At 41.1% G+C, this 12,713-nt stretch overlaps 5 non-coding genes across 5 annotated transcripts; 4 read left to right on the top strand and 1 right to left on the bottom strand.

Moving 5' to 3' along the window:
* Nucleotides 1–352: 352 nt before the first annotated feature.
* Nucleotides 353–558, bottom strand: LOC111946891 (small nucleolar RNA U3). The gene has a single exon (XR_002872703.1). It is a non-coding gene; the product is annotated as a small nucleolar RNA U3 (small nucleolar RNA).
* A 570-nt stretch (nucleotides 559–1,128) lies between these two features.
* On the top strand, nucleotides 1,129–1,334 carry LOC111946887 (small nucleolar RNA U3). The gene has a single exon (XR_002872699.1). It is a non-coding gene; the product is annotated as a small nucleolar RNA U3 (small nucleolar RNA).
* Nucleotides 1,335–3,642: 2,308 nt separating this feature from the next.
* LOC111946893 (small nucleolar RNA U3) lies at nucleotides 3,643–3,848 on the top strand. Its single transcript, XR_002872706.1, has one exon. It is a non-coding gene; the product is annotated as a small nucleolar RNA U3 (small nucleolar RNA).
* A 3,525-nt stretch (nucleotides 3,849–7,373) lies between these two features.
* On the top strand, nucleotides 7,374–7,579 carry LOC111946890 (small nucleolar RNA U3). Its single transcript, XR_002872702.1, has one exon. It is a non-coding gene; the product is annotated as a small nucleolar RNA U3 (small nucleolar RNA).
* Nucleotides 7,580–8,742: 1,163 nt separating this feature from the next.
* On the top strand, nucleotides 8,743–8,948 carry LOC111946892 (small nucleolar RNA U3). Its single transcript, XR_002872705.1, has one exon. It is a non-coding gene; the product is annotated as a small nucleolar RNA U3 (small nucleolar RNA).
* The last annotated feature ends 3,765 nt before the right edge of the window (nucleotides 8,949–12,713 follow it).

The following is a 12,713-nucleotide window of genomic DNA, read 5'->3' as shown; positions in this document are numbered from 1 at the left end:
ATCATCTTATCATGAATTATTTGTTCTGGATGTGTTTCCATCAGCCTTCCAGGTTGGAAAGTTCAGCATTTCCCCAGGATGTCAGGGTTGTTCCAAATGGGTGTCAGTTTGCTCGGAGTGAGAGAAGACTTATGTATCTTAAGGAAATCCCAGCAGTCTGCTAATGTGACTCTGACACTACTCATATTTTACTGAATACATGTCAACAGTTTCAAGCTGAATTTTAATTTTGACTTTAAGTGAAATGATATCATAGAACAGCCTTTCATGCAGAGTTGTTCTGCTGTCAGTGATTGGTTTCTGCTTTTATAAATAGAAATAACAGTTTCTTAATACTAGTGTAAAGTAACAGTCCACTCAGACAATGTTTCCTCCTTCAGTGTCACATCCAGAAACACTGAAGAGTCTTCATCAGTGAAGAAGATTCTCATCTTCTCACCAGCTTCCTGCTCTGAAGGAAACATCTTCATTCATCATCATGGACAGCAAGACCAACCTCTGTAGAAACACAATCCTCTAGTTCCAAACTAAAGAAATGATCCCTGAAAGTAGAGTCTTAGTTAGTTCTGGATGTTGTTTGTCCTCTTCTGTCTGCAGACAGGAACTCCTACTCCTGGTCACCTCTGTTAGTTTGTTGAAACCTCAAATTATTTTTGAACTATAAACATCTGCAAATCAAAGAATAATGTCATAATAGTGTTCAGAACATAATTAAACTCTGAATGGAATAGAATTCTTTTCCAACTCGGGGGGGGGGGGGGGGGGGGGGTGTGACTCAATTTCTTAGGCCCCCGCGTTTCTCTCCTTGCTGGTGCCGCCATTTCATGACGTCATCCTACAGTCGGCCTCAGCAGCGTGTTTGCATATCGTCCACGGAAACATCTCATGAATTGTATGAAAAACGTTGAATCTGTTTTGATGCCAAGACATGTGGAAAAATGTCCAGGTGGTTTTGAAAATGTCATTTTTGTTTCAAAAAGTGAGTTAGAGCGAGTGAAAAACTGTAAGGTATGTGATCAGACTGCAGTCTGATTGGAGGAGGTGTGAGTCTGTGACCTGCAGGAGGTGACCAGGAGCAGGAGTTCCTGTCTGCAGACAGAAGAGGACAAACAACATCCAGAACTAACTAAGACTGTACTTTCAGGGATCATTTCTTTAGTTTGGAACTAGAGGATTGTGTTTCTACAGAGGTTGGTCTTGCTGTCCATGATGATGAATGAAGATGTTTCCTTCAGAGCAGGAAGCTGGTGAGAAGATGAGAATCTTCTTCACTGATGAAGACTGTTCAGTGTTTCTGGATGTGACACTGAAGGAGGAAACATTGTCTGAGTGGACTGTAAAATCTGAAGTCTGAGTAGGAATAACTTGATTAAACTTGTGTCTAATATTTGAGATTGAACTAACATAAATTTTAGGAAATCATCAGAGCTGAGAGAAAAAGGAATGTGTAGTTCTGCTGAGCTCTGACTGTGAGTTAATCTAGCAATTGTACTAGAAAGAAATCTTGTTTTTTTTTCTTTTTCTGATATTAATGTTGAATCGTACTGTGTTCTAGCTCTATACAGAGGTTTTTCATTTCATTTAAGAGGCAATTTTTCCAGGTATTCAGAAACTGCTCTGAACCGGAGTGGCGCCATTCTCCTTCCAACTCACGGGTTAATTGTTTGAGAGAACGTGTTTCAGCGTTAAACCACGGCTCTACTTGGTTTTGTCTAACAAACGTAGGATTCAGGGGGGCAACAACGTGGAGTTTACTCCTGAGAGCTTGTAAGGTATCATTAACAAACAGGTCATTTATACAAGGACTGATGCTATGGAAGCTGCTCTCAGAGTATTTTCTCAGAATGTTTTCTAAGTATTGGTTGAACTGTGAGTTTAAACATGAACACAGAACGGTCAGATAATGTTCCTCTAAACTGTTGCACTGGTGCAGTAGCATGTTCTAATGTAGACTGGAAGGTAATCAGAAAGTGATCAGAAACGATGGGTTTATGAGGAAGGACACTCAGCTGGCTACGTACTCAGATGTCCATGTGCTTTTGCCAAAATGGTCTACATTACCCAGCAAAGCCTCTTGGAGCAGCATCAAAGTGTCATCCCACTCCCAAAACACTTAACTCATGTTACAAAAGCTAATCAATGACTCATTCAGACAGACAGAGCCACCACAATGATATGGCCATTCTCAATGACTTTGGCTTATTTTTCTGTCAGAAAGGACATTCTCTAAACTCTTTGGTCATTCTTTAAAATGACTCAACTCCTTCAGCACAACAGCTGCAAAAGTTCATCTCTCTCCAAAACGTTTAATCTATGCTCCTTAAGTAAGTTTTTGTATCATTCAAAGTGTCAGTGTCCTTATAATACATGGTCCCTTTAGCGTTCTGTTGGTCCTGCAGATCAAAATGTTTAGACAGTTTGACATTAAGGCACATCACCATGAAAAGTCTCATCCTTCATGTTGGACTGACAGGATGGAAAAATAAATCAAACTAAAAGTGAAACTAAAAAAGAAAAAGAACACAGAATGAAGTAGTAGTACATGATTTTATATATGCGTTTACTGTAAAGAAAATGGTTTACAGCAAGAAGAAATCAAAGTCCAAACAGTCAAAGATATTGTGTGTATAAGACTCCAAAGCACAGAAGATGTTTCAGTAAATTAAAATATTAGAGCAAAAATCAAAAAAAGAGTGAGAATAAAGATCCCCTGTGTTTGCGGTAGGCTTCCCTACCTTCCTGCAGTCAGACACCAACACAGTCAGACAAACTTGGATGTTCCAATAGGTGTCTGGGTTGATTTAGCGGCCAGACTACAATAGTCAGACTCCAATGGGTTTGTTTTTAGTTTTGCTAATTCAGTGATAGGTTATGGAAAGTTATGGAAAGTGATGGTTAACCGTAACCATAAATTCTCTTTTCACATTATCACTTCAAGTAATGCTGGAGTTTCCCTTCACTTGTTTACATCTCTGCCTGCTGCCATCTTTCTGACCACAGACTCTCGTCAGCATCACACTGAACATCCTGCCTTGCTGTACAACAAAGTGCACACTGCAACCCACCACTGAACTGTTTTACTTTCTATCTGCAGACAGGAACTACTGCTCCCGGTTATCTGCAGGTCACAGACTCACACCTGTGATCTGCAAACTGCAGCTTGATTCTGGAAAAAAAAGCATTTTAACTCTTTTAAATCATTTAAGTAATCTATAAATGACATGGTGAAATAGCTTCAATTACACCAAGTATTCCCCAACATTTTTGTCCAGTTGTGTCAAACTATCCTTCTTTGTTTGGGTTCAGCTGTCTCAGAGGAGAGGTTAGTAGTCATCCTAAAGCCTTCATGCTGGTATGGCAGCCATATTGGTAGAGGAAAGACTTGTAGTTCCCATTATGCAAACTCATCACATGACACATAAAGGTTGGGGAACACTGCTTAAATTGACATGTTTATACATCTTTGAAGCAAATCCATTCAGAGTTTAATTATGTTCTGAACACTATTATGACATTATTCTTAAATTTGCAAATGTTTACAGTTCAAAAATAATTTGAGGTTTCAACAAACTAACGGAGGTGACCAGGAGCAGGAGTTCCTGTTTGCAGGCACAAGAATACAATCAACATCCATAACTAACTAAGACTCTACTTTCAGGGATCATTTCTTTAGTTTGGAACTAGAGGATTGTGTTTCTACAGAGGTTGGTCTTGCTGTCCATGATGATGAATGAAGATGTTTCCTTCAGAGAAGGAAGCTGGTGAGAAGATGAGAATCTTCTTCATTGATGAAGACTGTTCAGTGTTTCTGCATTTGACACTGAAGGAGGAAACATTGTCTGAGTGGACTGTTACTTTACACCAATAATAAAATCATGTTTCTTATTAGCTGAGACCAATTACCAACAGAAAAACAAATTTGCATGAAAGGCTGTTCTATGATTTATGATAGATTATATAACTATACTATTATATAAAAAAACAAAATGCCCCTCTCACCCTCCGCGGGTGGTTTCTCCTCCAAGTTCGGGTCCTCTACCAGAGGCCTGGGAACTTGAGGATCCTGAAGTATCTTAGCTGTTCCTAGCACTGCGCTTTTGTGGACTGAGAGGTCTGAGGTCTGTCCAGGTATCTGTTGTAGCCACTCCTCCAGCTTGGGGGTTACTGCCCCGAGTGCTCCAATTACCACAGGCACCACTGTCACCTTCACTTTCCAGGCTTTCTCCAGTTCTTCTCTGAGTCCCTGGTATTTCTCCAGTTTCTCATGTTCCTTCTTCCTGATGTTTCCATCGCTTGGCACTGCCACATCCACCACAACGGCTTTCCTCTGTTCTTTATCCACCACTACAATGTCTGGTTGGTTCGCCATTACCATCCTATCAGTCTGGATCTTGAAGTCCCACAGGATCTTAACCCTCCCATTCTCTACCACCTTCGCAGGTGTTTGCCATTTTGACCTTGGGGTTTCCAGATCATATTCTGCACACATGTTCCTGTATATTGTTCCAGCCACTTGATTGTGGTGCTCCATATATGCTCTCCCTGCCAGCATCTTACACCCTGCAGTTATGTGCTGGATTGTTTCAGGCACCTCTTTGCACAGCCTACACCTTGGGTCTTGTCTGGTGTGGTAGATCTGAGGCTCTATTGCTCTGGTGCTCAGGGCTTGTTCCTGAGCTGCCAGGATGAGTGCTTCAGTGCTGTCCTGTAGGCCAGCCCTTTCTAGCCATTGGTAGGACTTCTTAATATCAACCACTTCAGTTATGGTTCGGTGGTACATCCCATGCAGGGGTTTGTCCTCCAATGAGGATCTGTCCTCCAGCACTGTATCCTCTGCGCACACTGTCAGTTGGGGCTTTGAGCTTGATGTACTCATGCATCTTGGATGTTTCATCCTGGATAGTGGCTTCTACGCTCACTAGTCCTCGGCCTCCTTCCTTGGGGCTAGCATACAGTCTCAGGGTGCAGGTTGCCACTTGCCTGCGGAATTCCAAGGTACTTGTAACTGTCCTCGATGTCTGCTATTGTTCCTTCTGGGAGTGAGACCCCTCCTGTGTGGACTACCTTGCCTCTCTTTGTCACCATCCGGCTGCATTTCTTGAGCCCGAATGACATCCCAATGTCAGTACTGTAGATCCTGGTGGTGTTGATCAGGGAGTCAATGTCACGCTGGCTCTTAGCATATAGCTTGATGTCATCCATGTAGAGGAGGTGACTGATGTTGGCCCCATTTCTGAGTTGGTATCCACAGCCAGTCTTGTTGATTATTTGGCTGAGGGGGTTCAGACCTATGCAGAACAGCAGTGGGGACAGAGCATCACCTTGGTATATCCCACATTTGATGGACACTTGTGCAAGTGGCTTGCCTTGGCTTCAAGGTCGGTTTTCCACAGCTTCATCGAATTTCCTATGAAGGCTCTTAGAGTCCTGTTGATGTTGTACAGCTCCAAGCATTCAGTGATCCACGTGTGGCATTGAGTCATAGGCTTTCTTATAATCAATCCAGGCTGTGCACAGGTTGGTGTGTCGTGACCTGCAGTCTTGAGCGACTGTTCTGTCGACCAGGAGTTGGCGTTTGGCTCCTCTGGAGTCTCTACCAATGCCCTTCTGTGTGTTGCTCATGTATTAATCCGTGTGCCTATTTATCTTGGTTGCAATGATGCCTGACATGAGCTTCCATGTTGTGGACAGACGGGTTATTGGCCGGTAGTTGGATGGGACTGCACCCTATGAGGGATCTTTCTGGATTAGAACTGGTTCATTTGTGCTGCGGTGAGTTTCTTTAGCCAGTAGGCATGTATCATGTCAGGGCCCGGTGGTGTCCAGTTCTTCATAACTGAGACTCTTTCTTGGATGTCTGCAAGGCAAGTTTATTTGTATAGCACAATTTGTACACAAAGAAATTCAACGTGCTTCACAAAACAGAAAAATGCATTAAAATCACAATACATCATAGAAATAATCAACGTAAAATTTACTTTAAAAGAAAAGAAAAAATTTGAAAATTGATTTAAAAAAAAAAAAGCAAGGAAAGGAAAGAAAAGTGCAGATAGGACCTTTCAGTCATATACACGGCTAAACAGAAATGTTTTAAGTCTAGATTTGAATATGAACACAGAAGAGGCCTGTCTTACGACTTCAGGGAGGCTGTTCCAGATTTTAGCTGCAGAATATTGAAACGCTGATTCCCCTTGTTTAGTTCTGACTCTGGGAATCAACAGGAGGCCGGTCCCTGAGGTCCTCAGAGTACAAGATGGTTCATATGGCACTAACATGTCAGAGATGTACTTTGGTGCGCGGCCATGGAGAAGCTTGTACACAAGCAGAGCTGCTTTGAAGTCTACAGCTCGTTGAAGAGCTTGTTTGAAGCTTACAGCTCGTTTGGAGAGGCCGGTGAGCAGGCCGTTACAGTAGTCTAACCTACTGGAGACAAATGCATGAATAAGTATCTCCAGGTCTGGCTTTGACATTGTGTTTTTGATTTTGGCAATGTTTTTCAGACTGTGATGGTTACTCGATTCTGTTCAGGGAGGTTGCTATGTTCTTTTGTCAGAGAGACCAGCCACTGGGCATTGCTGTGATGTGCTGTCTCTTTCACCCATATACTTTTCCAGTACTGTTCAGTTTCTAGCCTGTCATTGGACCTGGGGGCCCACACACCGGGTTGGCAGGATGGAAAAATAAATCAAACTGAAACTGGTAAATTATAGAACTGCTGGAGTTTCCCTCCACTTGTTTACATCTCTGCCTGCTGCCATCTGTCTGACCACAGACTCTCATCAGCATCACACTGAACATCCTGCCTTGCTGTACAGGTGCACACTGCAACCCACCACTGAACTGTTTTACTTTCTATCTGCAGACAGGAACTACTGCTCCCGGTTATCTGCAGGTCACAGACTCACACCTGTGATCTGCAAACTGTAGCTTGATTCTGGAAAAAAAGCATTTTAACTCTTTTAAATCATTTAAGTCACCTATAAATGAAATGGTGAAATAGCTTCAACTACACCAAGTATTCCCCAACATTTTTGCCCAGTTGTGTCAAACTATCCTTCTTCTTTGTTTGGGTTCAGCTGTCTCAGAGATTAGCAGTCATCCTAAAGCCTTCATCTATCTGATCACAGATGGATTGGTCCTTCTGGAACTTCAGGAGTCTTTTTAGTGCATTAGAATGTAGACGTTTGAGGAAGACATCCCAGTAACCTTCACTGAGCCACATCCTATGTTCATCTTTACTCTCCATGAAGTAACTAAAGCAGGAATTGTGTGAGCAAACTGTTAACTTAGCAGTCTGTGACCTGCAGGAGGTGACCAGGAGTAGGAGTTCCTGTCTGCAGACAGAAGAGGACAAACAACATCCAGAACTAACTAAGACTCTACTTTCAGGGATCATTTCTTTAGTTTGGAACTAGAGGATTGTGTTTCTACAGAGGATGGTCTTGCTGTCCATGATGATGAAGGAAGATGTTTCCTTCAGAGCAGGAAGCTGGTGAGAAGATGAGAATCTTCTTCACTGATGAAGACTGTTCAGTGTTTCTGGATGTGACACTGAAGGAGAAAACATTGTCTGAGTGGACTTAAGGTTGTTCAATGGATTTGATGGTTTCTGTTCTTGTACCTGGATGCAAAAATACCAATTTTGTTCAGAAGGTTTTTTTACAGACTATTTCTCAAAGTCAACATTTCAGTGCAGCTTCAAACTGTTGACAAGTTAATTTAGATAAATTAAACTTTCACTTTAACTCCTTGCTGCATGAGTCCATTAAAACAGCTGACAGTCTGTTATGGATGAAAGCAAATGATGAACTGAATCTTGGACAATGATTGAAGACATTTCTTCTCCAGTCAGACTGCAGCATGAAGACATTTGTATAGCAGGTCTTAATTAGCTTAAATGGCTCAGGTAACGCATGAGAGGTAGAGGATTGACATCCTCGTTCTCTAATATCTATATATATTGAGCTGAAATTGTACAGCGAGATGCCTCTGGCTGTCAAATCCCAGCTGGGTCTTTTCTTTGCATGTTCTCCCTGTACATATATGGGATTTCTCTGGCTTTCTCCCACAGTCCAAAAACATGCTTCACAGGTTGATTGGTTACTCCAAACTATGTGTTATTTATTGTGTGCCCTGAGATGGACTGGTGACCTGTCCAGGCTGAACGCTGTCTTTGACCAACAATAGCCAGGTTAGTGACCCTGAAAGGGAATCAGTGGGTTAAGAACATGGATGGATGGAAGGATGGAGTTCACAGCTAGAATAAAGAAGAAATCATTCTGAGTCTAATCACTAAAGCAAAAAGTACTGGACTCATCCCGATAAAATCTTTTTAGTCTAAGAATCACTTTTTACAGTGTACTTTCTGTTATGTTTTATCATCAGTGTTTTCTGTTTGAAGTTCTCAGTGTTGTATAAAAGGATACATTTATACATGGCAAAGACATTTATTCAGTGTTCAGTTACATTCTAAACACTCTAAAAATCATTCTTTGAAGTGTGAACGATTACAGTTCAAGATTCATAGACAGAAGCTATTTAATTTTCCAACAGACTAACTGTCCACTCAGACAGATGTTTCCTCCTTCAGTGTCACATCCAGACTATTATGACATTATTCTTAAATTTGCAGATGTTTACAGTTCAAAAATAATTTAAGGTTTCAACAAACTAACAGAGGTCACCAGGAGTAGGAGTTCCTGTCTGCAGACAGAAGAGGACAAACAACATCCAGAACTAACTAAGACTCTACTTGCAGGGATCATTTCTTTAGTTTGGAACTAGAGGATTGTGTTTCTACAGAGGTTGGTCTTGCTGTCCATGATGATGAATGAAGATGTTTCCTTCAGAGCAGGAAGCTGGTGAGAAGATGAGAATCTTCTTCACTGACGAAGACTGTTGAGTGTTTCTGGATGTGACACTGAAGGAGGCAACATTGTCTGAGTGGACTGTCTCCTTGGTAACAGTTTGAGTTTAAGCTGTAATGGTTGTACTTGTTGATGGTTACATGATTAAGAAATATGTCTAGCTTAAAGTCATATAGAGTTCAATTTCTCATTTCAATAATTTCTGTTGGCTTATTGTTTGGTATTCACTATAAAGTCCTGTTGATGTTTAATCACATTCATGAGAAACAAGTAGGTATCTTTTAGTTTTGGTCATTCAGACAGACTTTTCTTCTTCTATCAATGTTAAACAAAAAAAACTGTTAATGAGACCTGCCTGTTTCCCATGAACATGCAGATGAACCTTGCTGTGGTACCACATGCTTGTATTTTAGGGTCACGGTTGCTTTCAGAGCACAGATGTGAAGAGAGTAATGCTTTCCTTGTCTCTTTGTGCTCAGTACTGACTTGGACTTGTTCTGTTCGGCTCAGCCTGTGGCTCTGGAATTACCTTTTGTTTGTATGAATTCAGCCGGACACACCCAAACATAGAGGTGTTCTTCTCAAATAGTGGGGGGCGCGACGCAATGCCAGGGGGGTCACGCAGTAGGAGCGGTTTTAGGCACAGGCAATACCGTCAATTGCCCGGGGCGCAAATTTAGCGGGGGGCGGTGGTGACAGCAGCTCAGTGCTTGGAAAAAAATCTGCTCCACTGTTAGTTCCCCATGATGTTACATGACAGAGTTTGTAACAGCCTAAAACCATGAACGGCCGTCCCTGCAACTGCTCCTGTCTCCTGTCACACACGTGTGCGTGTGTTAGAAGGAGAGGGGAGGGGTAGTGGGCTCAGTCTGCAGGTGGAATGGAGCACAGCCTCAGTTGTGCAACACCTGCATCATAGCGTGCCTTTAGATTACTCAGCTCATGCTAATAATGTCATTCTTTATGAACTATTGTAGACATTTTTATGAAGTGTCTTTATTTTCCATAAATGTATTCTGTGTCTGTCTGTCGTTTAGTTGGTGTCAGTATTTGACATAAAGACAGCAGGTAATGCAGGAAAACAGCTGCACTTTATGAGATCATAAATAAACAATCCATTTTTTAGAAAAAAAATCAAAACAATGTTTTTTACCTATTTCTTCAGACTAAAAACGTTAAATATATTGGTGCTGCTGTGTTAATGTTTCAGATCAATTTACATTTAATATTGTTTATTGATTGAATTATTTTTCTCATCATCAAATGGTTCAGTTGGTCAAAAATGTTTCTAGTTTAAATGAGGACCAACAGATTTTTTTAATTTCAGGCATTTTAAGCTTCTTTCCTGTTTTAGACTATAACAGGGTTTCTGTGGCTAAATAAAGTTAATATTTGTTGAAATTGAATTTAAATTGCTTTTTTCTTTTGTTATTGTTAAAAGATACAATTTTAGGTATATTTACACAATTTTTATAGATACCGATCTTATTTAGAGTCACCGCGGCGAGTGGGTGGTGCATTTTCTTTTTCCTAGGGGGGGGCCTTACAAAAAATAATTGAGAAGCACTGACCTAAACACAGGCCTACAAGGATGCAGTTTTTCTGTTAGATCATTTTCCTAAAAGTTTTAATTTTTCACCATCATGAGCTCTCAGATCCAACGACTGTTCTACTCTGGTGGTGGCTGCAGAGGGCGGGAAGAACATGTCCCGACACACGAAGCAGGTAAATGTGCTAGAAATGTCAAAGTTTCATCAACACGTGGCCGGTCTCATGACAGCACTGGGGCGTTGGGAAGAATCCTCGCGCCATTTGATTTGCTTTGAATGCTCACTTCCACGTCATCGAAAGACTTTTTACATGTATTTGCATTTACACAGATTTCCTTAGGAAAATCAAATATTGTTACATTTGCATTTATATCTCTCACATACGCATGTGTTTCCAAGCAGGAATAAAGTCCAAATGTCAAGATAGGAGAAAGTTAATAAAGTTTAACCTTTGAGTAGGTTAAACTTTACAGGACGAAGAACAAGGAAAACAGGTCAGCAGGAGACAGATGGAGGAGGTGAAGATGAGTCAGATGAGGAAGACAACAACAGGTAGCGCCCCAACTGAAGTCAGTGATTTCAGGGCCACGGCAGGTGAAACCTCACTGCTTTCCGTCAGGGACGTTTGGGAAGCACAAAAGAGCGTTGTAACCCTTGTGCTATCCTAGGCACTTTACCGTTGGGAGTTGGGTCATCTAGACCCACTAGACAGTGCTCTGAACCTTTTTTCTTCAATGATTTGTGATCTTCACTGGTGTCCATGGATTACATGAAATCTTTCCACCTTTATCCACCTTTGTCATGGTAGGGAGAACACTTCAATGTAAGGGGGGGTCATCTAAGATAGCACAAGGGATAAAGAACTCAACTTCCAACATTTGAGCGGCTGGAATGTTCTGTAGTGATGAAGCCTTTAGGGAAGAGACGGATGAGAGGAGAGGTACAGGAAATACGACAGACTGTTCTAAAAGTTGCAAAGGACTGAAAACAGTCAATCCTTTTTTGCAGTCATGGAGAGAAACAGCAGCAGGATGATTTTTATCTTTAAACACAGAATCCCACGATGTAAGCTGACAGAACCGGAACCGTTGGTGGTTGTGAGACACAGGAAAGTTTAAAAAAAAAAAGGAGTAATTGTCTGCAATATCAAAACTGATCCTTTTGTCTTCTTGAACATCAGTAATAATGTTTGAGATGTTGTTTACATCGTCATGTTTAAGTTTACATTTTGCAACATTTGTCTTCAGACGCTGTGGCACAATCCTTAAGAAACTTTAATAAAAGTTTTTTTTACTTCATAAAGTTCCCTAGTCATGTGTGAGGGTGTGTGCTCAGCCCCCCAGTGTTCCCCCCTATGTGAAACGGCCCTTTGTGTCTCCCTTTCTCTAACATGCTGTCATGCATTCTTACAGTTTGACCCACAGCAGGAAAGATGTTTGTGACATGAACCCAAGTCAAAACAGTCAGAACCACAGAACAGTCCAAATCCTCCAGTTTTGTCGTCACTTTTGTATTTATAGTTTCAGGTCAAACGTCTTCTTGGCTCCTACTGGCAGATCAGCCGCCGTCTGACTGTGACTCCTGTGAAGCACGTGGAGTTGCTTCACGCAGAAAACTCACATTTTCACATTTCATCTAAGGAGCACAACTGCAGGAGCAAGAATCCCACTTTCAACCAAGAAGAAGACAGACCCTCCCCTCTTGAGCTTTTACAGAGAGAAATCCATAAAACAATTGGGTTTCTCAGCAGTCAGGAAGCAGCGACTGAATCTGAGTAAAAACCGCCTGCTCCCTAATGTACCGTATTTTCCGGACTATAAGTCGCACCGGAGTATAAGTCGCACCAGCCCAAAAATGCATTATAAAGTAGAAAAAAACACAGATAAGTCGCACTGGACTATAAGTCGCATTTTAACTTTCACAACCTTATATGACACAATCATAGCAGACTGTTTATCTAATAATTTCACAGTAATTTTTTCTCAAACTTATTTATTTATTCTTTTCATGAAGCATCATTGGCTAACTAATACTCTGTTTTCATCCTGTATTTGTAGAAACAGTTTTCATTTTTATTGCATTTCTCAATTTATGAAATCATTGGAAAATAGAATATTATGTTGTTAGCCTTAAAGATCTTACTGTAAAAAAAAGTTTGCTGATTCTCTGAGTCACTTAACATCCTCTTAACACTTAACATACCTCAAACATCAAATTGACCCAGGAACATCATCTCTGTTCCTCACAAATGAACATAACAGGAGGGTTAACAATGTATTTATTTCAATTTATTTCT

This window comes from Oryzias latipes, chromosome 22 (assembly GCF_053564925.1).
Source record: "Oryzias latipes strain Hd-rR chromosome 22, Olatipes_Hd-rR_3.1".
Lineage (NCBI taxonomy): Eukaryota > Metazoa > Chordata > Actinopteri > Beloniformes > Adrianichthyidae > Oryzias > Oryzias latipes.
The sequence above is the reverse complement of the archived record's forward strand: the minus strand, read 5'-3'. Positions and strand labels throughout refer to the sequence as shown.